Below are 7,289 nucleotides of genomic sequence, written 5' to 3' on the forward strand. Positions count from 1 at the left end.
CAAAGGGGGAACCAATCACCATAATCGATGTCCAACCACCACCACCATCCACCAGGGGGATAACAACAGAAACATGGGTGAAGGGAGACAGCAGACGGTGTAAACTATGAAAATAACAAGAATTTATAAATTATCAATGGTTTACAAGAGTGGGAAGGGGCTGAAGAGAGCGGGGACAAAGAGCTGATACCAAGGGCTCTGGAGAGAAAATGCTTTGGAAATGATGATGGCAACAGATGTACAAATGTGCTTGATACAATTGATGTAGGGATTGTTCTAAGAGCTGTAATTTAAAAAATGAAAAAGGAAGTTGGGCTGCGATCCCATCCACAAGGTCAGCCATTCTAAACTCCAGCCGTTGTATGGGAGAGGGACGGGGCTAACTACCATCCCATAATTCATCTCGGGAACTCCCAGAGGGCAGGTCTACCCTGTCCTGTAGCAGCACAGAGTTAGAACTGCCTGGAGAGCAGTGCTTGCTTGTTTGTTGGCCTTTGCAGGGGACAAAGTCAGGAAGGGGGTTGGGGGGTGGAGAGAAGTGGAGCAGAGGGAGTCTTGGGCAGCCCTGATGGGAAGGAGAGCGGCAGGGCGGTTGTTCCGGGAGGGACCAGAGCCCAGGGACAGTTGGCACTTTTCAGTCTGGGCAAGAACGGGCTGAGTTGGTAAGTCTAGGGGTGAGCCAGCCAGGGAGGAATGAGAGAGTTAGATAAGCCCAGGGCGATTCCGAGGTTTGGTATCCAGGGCAGCAGTCTGGAGATGTGGGATGACACTTCCAGTCTGAGACAGGGGAGCGAGCACAGCCGGAAGGTGGAGGAGAGACTCCAGGCCACAAGAGGAGAGCTCGCTCTCGGGGTGTCCTGTGGGCTCCACAAACATGAACCGTGTGTTGGAGTTCTGCTAACGAAAACCTCCCTTTCCAGAATCTCTGTTCAACGCAGCCGTTCTCCACGAGCGAGACGTTCAAGAAACCCTTCAGGGGGTGAGAAGACGGTCTTCTCTGTAAGGATCATCCATGGACAGGGGTGAAAAATTAATCATCGGCTCCACGTTGAGAAATCCTCGCTAGAATCTTCACGTGGCTTTGCAGACGAGTCGAGAACCTGAATATAAAATGCTCCAGTTAGCTGCTTTTGAAAAGAAGGTGCTTCACTGACAGGCCCAACAAAGAAGTAACAGCAGTGGCAAATGCAGACAGGACACCAAATCCGTCTTACGCCAGCCCACCGAGTTTTTATTACGCCATCGCGGAAGAGAGCGTTCACCTGAACGAACTCCGCGGTTCCTTGGGCGACTTCCTGTGAGGTGGTTGTTGTGGTGGTTGTTCGTCTCATAGCGAGGCCGTGTCCAGCAGAGGGAAACACTGCTCTGCCCTGCACCAGCCTCACCATTGTGGTTTATGTTTGCGCCCATCATTGCAGCCACCGGGTCACTCCCTCTGGAGGGAGGGGCCCCTCCTTTTCACTGCCCTTCTGCTTCATCGGGTCTGGATCGCAGTCAGGCTGTTGGGGGGGAGGCTTGTTTTGTTTCTGAGTTTCCGTGTGTCTCGTGGCTCTGCCATTCTAGACCCTTCCTTTCTTCCTGCTGTCAATAACCCGGAAGCTACCAGGGGAAGCAGGGTTGTGTTGCTCGGTGGCTGGGGAATGAGTGCCACTGAAACAGCCACAGAACAGAGTCACAGTGCAGCCACAGCTCAGCCACAGAACAGAGTCACAGTGCAGCCACAGCTCAGCCACAGAACAGAGTCACAGTTCCCTCAGAGGCACGGAGCCGGGAGTCAGAATCCAGCCAGGCCGGTGGATGAGTAGGGGAATGAGTGTGCGCACTCGGCGACTGACTAAGCGTGACTTCCTTGGGACTCCTGTCATTTCTGGATCAGGCACGCTTTACCTCCTTTGCTGCGATTCCTCATCAGGTCATGTTAGTGCGGTGGATAAGACTTGTCAGTTCAGTCTGCTTGGTAAGAGACATCTTTGTCCCCCTTTTAGAAAGGTGCTTTTCATCCTGTTGGGAAGCGGAACCGGTGAGACTTGTACCAACACCCTGTCATCCACCATGTTTTGATAGATGACCCATCTCGTCATCTGGGGCTAACTTGGTTTCGGAGACCACAGCCACAGCCCCTTCCTGCTGACACGAGTGACCAGCACTCCGGGGCCATCTAGGGCCAGGCCGTACTGCCCCTCGACAGGGCACTGAGCTCTCTCCTGGAAGAAAGTCCTTTCGTATTGACCCCAGACCTTTCCCTTGTGACTTTGCCCTTTTCGCTGCTAAACCTTGTCACGTGCTCCTGGCACCTGCCCCACTCACACCTTCTCTGCAATCTCGACCTCCCGGTTCCTCAACCCACCCTGGACACATGGTTTCCACAGAGTCCCCCCATCGCTGCCAGCTGTTCAGTTTTCTCATTGTTCCAAAGTACATGCAACACCTGGGCTGTGAATGAAGGTGACAACGTCGCCTCCTGGACAAGGGCTGGGGGGTGCTTCACTGAGGCTGCTAACCCCGAGGCCAGCAGTTGGAAACCAGCTAGTCCACAGGAGAAAGATGAAGCTTTCTACTCCAGGAGAGAGCAACACACAGGGCAGTGCTACCCCTGTCCTCTAGTTGGCGTCGCCTCGGTGGCAGTGGGTTTGTTTTGGCCCAGTCTGCTCCTCGGACCTGCACACCCAGACTGCGTCCCAGACTTTGAAGGAGCAATAGTATGACTGCTACAGTTCAGCCGTCACCTGTGGTATCAACCACCCCATGGGTGTTACGTTCATCTAGTAGGGTCGTGCTGGATACAAGAGATGCATGCACCGTGTTGGGAAAGCAGAACTCAATACCCTTGTTAATAGAAAGCAAACCGTGAACAGAAATAGGGATGGCACAGACCGTTCACTCTGCCCCCAAGCACCCAGAGCCATCCGCGACTCATCAGCGGGTGCTCGGGGTTGGGGCATAGCCGCTCACGTCACTGTGGCCTCCGGCTTCTGGAGGTGACCTGGGTCCCATGTGGTCCCTTCCGTGCTGCCCAGGTCACTAGATTCATGCCTCTGAGTGATCCCACCTCACTCTGCTCTCCCACGGACGCCGCCCTGCTGGAGGAGACCCCTGCACAGCATCTTTGAAGTCGGCAAGCAAGCCCTGCCTGGGGCTGTCCAGCTTCCCTCCAAGAGCCAGCTAACCCACCTCAGCCAGCTCTCCCCACAGGTGACGCAACCCACCGCCGCCCCATCTTCAGTGTCAGCCCTCGGCCCATATTCCAGCTCTTTAGTTGGAGTTCAGGTGGTTCTCAGTGCAAGGACCTCAGGTCCAAAAGAAGTGTTCTGCTCCTGCCTCTTGGATGGCCAGGAAAGCCCCAAACCTCTGTGAGAGTGGCCCCTTCTGTACTCAAGCATGACCTTCCCACCTCCAGACCAGTCTCCTGGGTGGACCACAAAAGCCGATGATGCGGCTAGCAAACGGACCAATCCCGCAAGCTGCTTATGCAGATAGTGAATAGACCCGTCGGTTTTGAGATTACAGCCTGACCGATCATGCTCAGAAAACTGTGAATTCAGGGCCGGGAAGCCCAGCTAGATGAGAGCCCACTTCACCACACTCCTGCAGACCAGCTTGAGGTCCTGAGAAAATGGATTTCCACTAAAATGCTCCGTTTTTCTTTTAATTAATGCTATCAGTCCCACCCTCCGAATTCAAGCAACATGTTGCGAACCTATACATTCAACAGGTAAAGCATAGCTCTAGCTTTTCAAATAAGTGCTTCCCCAGTGCAAAAGAGAAAAAAGGGGATGGGCTTCAATGGCTAGAGAATTCACAATTAAATCATCCACCCCAAAGCAGAAAAACCTTCCCCGGACCTGGCTTCTCTCCTTTGTCTGTCTGTCTGTCTGTCACAAGCAACACACACACACACACACACACACACACACACACACACACCATTGTTCTTACATCCGCTTTGTGCCCATCTTTGTCTCTTGAGTGTGTTTAGTAATGTATAAGAGTCCTGGTAGTGCAGTGGTTACTCATTGAGCTGAGATCCCCAAGGTCAGTAGTTCGAAATCACCAACCTCCAAAAGACAGAGAGGGGGGCTTTCTACTCCTGTGAAGAGTGTGTCTTGGAAATCCACAAGGGCAGCTCTACCCTGGCCGTTAGGGTCACTGTGAGTCGGCATCACTCGATGGCAGTGAGTTTGGCTTGGCTTTGAGTAATATGCAACTTAGAACTGACCCGGGATATTGCCCCGCACAGCCAGAAAGCAGCTCACCATTCACCGATGAGGGAGGGCAACGACGTGCCACAGGCTATCCATTGAAGTGCAAAGTTGGCACTGAAGAGTCTTCTGTCTCCAAACCTCACTGCCTTTCAAGTAGCGTATTTGTAGCAGACGAGTCAAGAATTTTGTTTCAGGCTGCAACTCTCTTTAGAGCAAATGACCTTATTGGGAGATGTAATTCCAGGCTCGAGGGCCTAGGGTGGGGAGGAGAGGGGTTGGTGGGGGGTAGGAGGGATTGGACTTTTGCTCCTTCTCCATCAACAGCAAGTATTGTTCGCCATCTTCTGGTCAAACGAAAAATGGCAGCTATCACTGAGCAGCTCTTCAGTAGCAAGTCGGACTGTGGGGATTGGAACATTGTTAGTGGACCCTGAGCGTGGTGTCCCTGCTTAAAACACTGCTAACCAAAAAGTCAGCGTTTTAAACCCACCACCCACGCCTGAAGGGGAAAACGTGGTGGTGTGATTCCGTGCATGTTGTCAGCCACGGAACCCCATGGCTGCCATGAGTCAGAATTGACTGAACCAGCAGTGGGCTTGGTTTGATTTAGTGCCCATGGTAATGGCGGCTTTCTGTTGATGTTGTTTTTCTAAGCAAAATCAGTCCTGTCTTTGCCTTTCACCCAGGGGAGTGGCCTTGCCCAGACGACACTGAATAGGGAATTTCTGAAGTCCTGGCCAGCCCTGGTTCTCAGACTCATAACGAGTCCTTGGCTGCTAACTGAAGGGCCGGCTAGCAGAGACACCGCAGGAGAAAGGCCTGGTCCTCTCCTCTGAGAGCACAGCTCTACTGCGGGACACATGGAATCACCAGGGATCAGAATCAACTCCACCCCGGGTTTGTTTTTTTGGGGAGATCCAGAGGTCTTGCATGCACCAGGAGGGAGACGCTGGCTTGGGCATCTTGGAGTGGGTGCCGTGCACGGATGACTGCAGGGCTGTCCTCTCTGCAGCCCTGGCCCCCTCTTCACTCCCCTGCCTTTCTCAGGCCACAGACTCGCCGAGTGGCTCCGGTATCCAGGAGTTCTTGTCATCGGGGTGAACCCAGGTTGGAACGTCGTCACTCTCGAGTGAAGAAGCAGGACCTCTCATTCCGTCAGGGCCCAGCCCCGACAGATGGGCATTAAGCTCCAGACGCAAGTGCCCCCCACCACGCCACTCTTGCCGAGGCTAGATGGGCGAGACTTCCTCTCACCTACTTCGGACAAGTTGTCAGGTGAGGCCAGTCCCTGCAGAGGGACCCTGCTCGGTCAAGTGCAGGGACAGCAAAGAGGAGGAAGGCCTTCAATGGGAAGAACTGACATGGGTGGCAGCAACAAGGGGCTCAAGCACAGGCACTATTGTAAGGATGGCAGTGCTTGGTTCTGTGGTGCATCGGGTCCAATGGATCAGATACCACCATCCAAAGGTGGATGACAGGAAGAAGAATGGGGGATCACATTTGGAGCAAGGGTTACTAACGACCTTCGCTATATGGATGAACGGTCCTGCTCGCTGAAAATGAGGAATTGGGACACTTGCTGGTCAAGATGAAGGAGGAGAGCCTTCAACATGGATTACCAGTCAATATGCGGCAAACAAATCCTCCCAATTGGGCATCATGAGAAACAGAGGAAAGGCTGGCATTGACCAGGCTTCATCCTGCTTGAATGCACAAACAGTGCTCACGGAAGCAGCTGTGGAGATCGAGCCGTGCATTGCCTTGGGTCAATCTGCACAAGCCCTCTTTAACGTGTTGAAGAGCACAGATGTTAGTATGCAGTTAAGTGACTGCAACTGACCTAAGGCCTCATCTGTATGTGAAAGTTGGACGTTGAAGAAGGAAGCCCAAAGAAGAATGGATGCATTTGAATTATGGTGCTGGCCAAGAACCTTGGCAGTACCACGGACGGCCCGAAGAACCAGCGGATCTGTCTTGGAAGAAGTCAGCCTCCTGAGAGGCAGGGTTGGTGAGAATTCCTCTCACTTGAGTCGGACGTGTTTTCAGGAGAGCTCAGCCCCTGGAAAGGGACATCATGCTTGGTCCAATGGAGAGGCAGTGACAAAGAGGAAGACCCCTGACAAGACTAATCGACATGACTCACACATCATAGGGGCGGGGATGGCGCAGTACGGGCAGTGCTTTGTGAGTCAGCACTGACTGCCCGGCAGTGAACCACAACACGAGTGGAAACAGACTCAATGGCCCTAGGTGGTTTCCATTTTTTAAAAAAATCTGTCACTTCAGACCATTTGCCAATTTCCTTCTCAGAAAGTCTACCATTGACTTAACGAATTCAAGACATCCACCCTTATTCTGGAAGGCCAATGTTTTCCCAACTTGTCCCTGACTTTTAATTTTGTGTTTAACGATGTATACAATCACATCTGTGAATCTTTTCTTTGGTAGTTTTTTTGGCTTAACTCTAATGCCTAAAGAAATCATCCCAATCCTAAGACAATAGCAAAGATCACCTGCATTTATTCTAAAGTTTAAAATTTCCCTTCAAAAAAGTTTTTTTTTTAAATCATCCACTCCTATTTGTTTTGTTTGCTTATCTTTTCACTTGGGATGTCAAGGAAACCTTGTTTCCTTTCTCAGATGGTTCCCCCAGCCTGGTTTGTTCAGTGATCATTGGGAAGGGCAGGCATGGTAAGCAGTTTGGGAGGATTGGGGCGGTGGGAGACTGGTCCCTGGGCAAGACCGTCAGTGAGACTGGTGATCAGGGAAAGAACCAGGCGACCTTGAGGCAAGGTGCACCTGATGGGAGCCACGGGATTTTCAGTCACCTCGGATGCATGTGAAGGCTGGACTTTGAATACGGACGATCCAGGGAGAAGTGAGGGCCTCTGAGCCATGGTGCTTGTGAAGAACATCGAAGTGCTGAGAACTTCCAAAGACACGGCGGGCGTGTCTTGGAAGATCTGCTGAGGAGGAGTTGAGAACTCTGGGCTCCACAACTAAAGGTTGTGAGAGCTCGGTGGGGGTGGAGGGGGCGGGGGGAGCTGGAAGAGCGGAGGAACACGTGGGCGCCTGTCTGATGTCGGC

This window comes from Echinops telfairi, unplaced genomic scaffold, assembly GCF_000313985.2.
Source record: "Echinops telfairi isolate 266 unplaced genomic scaffold, ASM31398v2 ScPeMD7_443;HRSCAF=831, whole genome shotgun sequence".
NCBI classification, from domain to species: domain Eukaryota; kingdom Metazoa; phylum Chordata; class Mammalia; order Afrosoricida; family Tenrecidae; genus Echinops; species Echinops telfairi.